This window comes from Chiloscyllium plagiosum, chromosome 43, assembly GCF_004010195.1.
Source record: "Chiloscyllium plagiosum isolate BGI_BamShark_2017 chromosome 43, ASM401019v2, whole genome shotgun sequence".
NCBI lineage: Eukaryota > Metazoa > Chordata > Chondrichthyes > Orectolobiformes > Hemiscylliidae > Chiloscyllium > Chiloscyllium plagiosum.
Genome location: NC_057752.1, coordinates 9909869 through 9913067, shown reverse-complemented (window position 1 = coordinate 9913067; position 3199 = coordinate 9909869).

Here is a 3199-nt window from a genome sequence, read left to right as displayed (position 1 = left end):
GTAGCTACCATCATTTTCGCCTTCTGTTTTTGTCTCTCATCCTCCCTTTTTACAAACACTTTCTGTGCCTCTCTCAACAATTCATCTAATGGTTTTTCGCTCCATCCTTCTATCTTCTGTATCTTTCTCTGTATAGCTGGCCATGCTTTTGTCACAAAATGTACTTTCAATAGACCCTGTGCCACTGGGTCCTCAGGGTTCATTCCAGAGTATTTCCGCATTGAGTCCCTTAATCTTTGCAAGAAAGCTGAAGGCGTCTCATCTTTCTCCTGTCTAACTTCAAAGGCTTTAGTCAGATTCTGCGACTTCGGAACTGCCTCTCTTATTCCTTTTAGAATCAGGTCTTTCAATTCCCTCATTTCTTCTCTATGCTCCGGGTTTTGGTTTTCCCACTGGGGATCTCTGAGGGGAAACTTCACCTCTCCCTGTCCAGCATGCCCATCTCCAATCGGGTATTCCCTGTCCCATATTTTAATGGCGGCTCCTCGTATAAGTCCCCTTTCTTCCCCAGTAAATAGTATATTCAAAATAGACATTAACTCAGCCCAGGTATACAGACTGGGCCCCAAAAATTGATCAATTTGTTCAAACAACCCTACCGGATCCTCAACCAGGACCTTCATTGCCTTTTTAAATGTTCTGACCTCCCCACTGGTGAGGGGGGCACTTACAAACCTAATCTCTTTGTCCCCTATTGGTACCTCCCAAAGGGGATAAGTCGTTATGTTCTTCCTTTTTTTTTCTTAAAGAAATATTGCACTATTTCTAGCTCCCCATAACTTCAAACACCAATTCATCAATTCATGCTTGACTAACTTTTAAAGCCTGTTCCTAACTTGTGAATATATTTATATATTTACATTCATTTATTCAGTATTTAATATTTAAAATGTAAAATGCATACAGTTCCCAATTTTGAAATCCACTGTAATCATCCAGTTTTAGTCCCTTAATTTAAATCCAAAATTAGTTTTCTTAAGTAGTCCTGACCAATCGTTGCTCAATTACAATACTATAGGTCGTGAAATAATCAGAGCTGCCTTAAAAGAATTTGTCTACTCAAGTTTAAAAAAAACTTCTAATGCATGAACAATGGCTGACTCCAAGGTCACAGATATTAACCATAGGAGTTTCGTTTTTTACTACAATCTAATGTTGAACTGAAACTTCAACTGTCCTCCATAAATCGCTTTTATGTAAAGATAAAAGAGATTAGTTAGAAACTGATAGTAAGGCAGTCATGAGCTGTAAAAAGAACAGGAGTTATCACCATTTTTTTTTCATAATCTCTATAGAATCCTTAACCTTAAAAGAAATCATGTTAAGTTTCCATAATAAAAATCAGATTCAAAACAGTCCTGGAACTCAAGCTCCAGGGAATAAAGTACAAACATTCAATCACCAACAAACAAATGTTCATTCAAACTAAATCACAAAGGGTTAAACGTTCTACCAGCTGTACAGCTCTTTTCATTCTCTCTCTCTCACTCATTGACAAATAAATTCAGATATTTACAAACCCATTCTTCGTCCGACCTATATTTTGGCCAGAAGATGGCGGGACGAAGAATGGATTCCTTAGTCCATACAAAGCAACAATATTTAATCATCTTTTTCCCTTGTACAAGTATTATTTTGCCAATTCCACAACACCCTGCCCAAAGGACTTTCTGGAGGTATGTTGTAAGGGACCCCGCCTCCATTTCCATTGCCTTTTTCTTCTTTTGTTTTCCCGGAGGCTTTTTCCTTACCCACGGCACAACCCATATTGAGTTCCTTCGTTAGTCCCTTATTAACTACTAAAACTCAATCCCGGCCACCAAGGCAATACTTAAAAGTCAATTTTCTTACCTTGGTCTGTGCACAGAGTTGCCTGGCCCCTTTTTGCCGTATTTTCTATCGACCTTCTCTCACTGTCTGATTCAGATGTCTCTCTTGTGGGATCCGTACCAGTCGCCCAAGGGAGCGGACCAAACCAGGACACGAGACCGCTCCTCAATGGGGAATGGGACGCATCTTCCCAGTGTCCAAGGTCAGCCACTCCTCCCAGCGATGGAAGAAAATCCCGGACAGTCCCCAATTGTGAGAAACAAAGCTCACACACTTCAATAATTGCAGTCAGAGACAAAATCTGAATCAGTAGTGCCCTTTATTTTTACACTTGCAAGTGGGTGTGATGTCCAGTGCCTATAAGGCAGAGGACATACACACCAAATTCAACAAACTCTCGATATTTATATAATTTGGTTCCTACATATTGTTTTCTTATTTCATTGTTTCCCCCCGTTTACATCCTCCACTTCCCTAAGACTGGTCCCACCACTCCTGCTTATCTCTTGCCTTATCCGGCCTTGTCTGTGACAAAATGCTTATTTCTGGCCTCACAAGGCCGTTTGACCTCATCCCACTGCAGGTCATTGTTAGGCATATTCTTTCTTCATCAGAATCTACTCTTTCCATCTGGGCTTCTCCTGAAGCCACTCTGATCCCCATGACCTCTTTAATTAGGGTTTGTTCCTGTGTCTCTGTAAAAGTGGGAAACAGATGTTTATACCTACTGTTTGTACAGGCGTGTATCTAGCCTAACTCCATCCCCTCACAACATCTTATCTATTTGCCCATAATATCTGCCATTGTTTTGCAATCACTTTTCATGCTGGCATACAATTTTAGCTAATACAAAAACAATTATATATTTCCTCCACATAGTTTCCATTCTTGTTGATTCAACTCTTGGCTGAAACAATTACACACTGGTGTGAGTTCATTTAGTTTTTGTATAATCAATTATAATTGCAGAATTGCAGAAGTAACATTAATTTACCTATATCCCACACTTTCAAGTTTCACAACATCTTTCGGATAGGAAGGAGACCAGAATTGCATGCAATATTCCAAAAGTGGCCTAACCAATGTCCTGTACAGCTGCAAAATGACCTTCCAACTCCTGTACTCAATACTCTGACCAATAAAGGAAAGCATACCAAACGCTGCCTTCACTATCCTACGACATGATCGAACATTTCGGCATTAAAATGTACAATTTTAGTGATCTTGTAAAAAGAGGAATGAAAAACAATAATCAAAAGACGTCAATAATTTTTTTTAAGATACCCTTTCAAAGGCGGAAAGACGCACACGAGCTTTATAAACTACAACTCCCAGCAAGCCTGTTAGGCTATTTTCGGTGTGTGTGGCG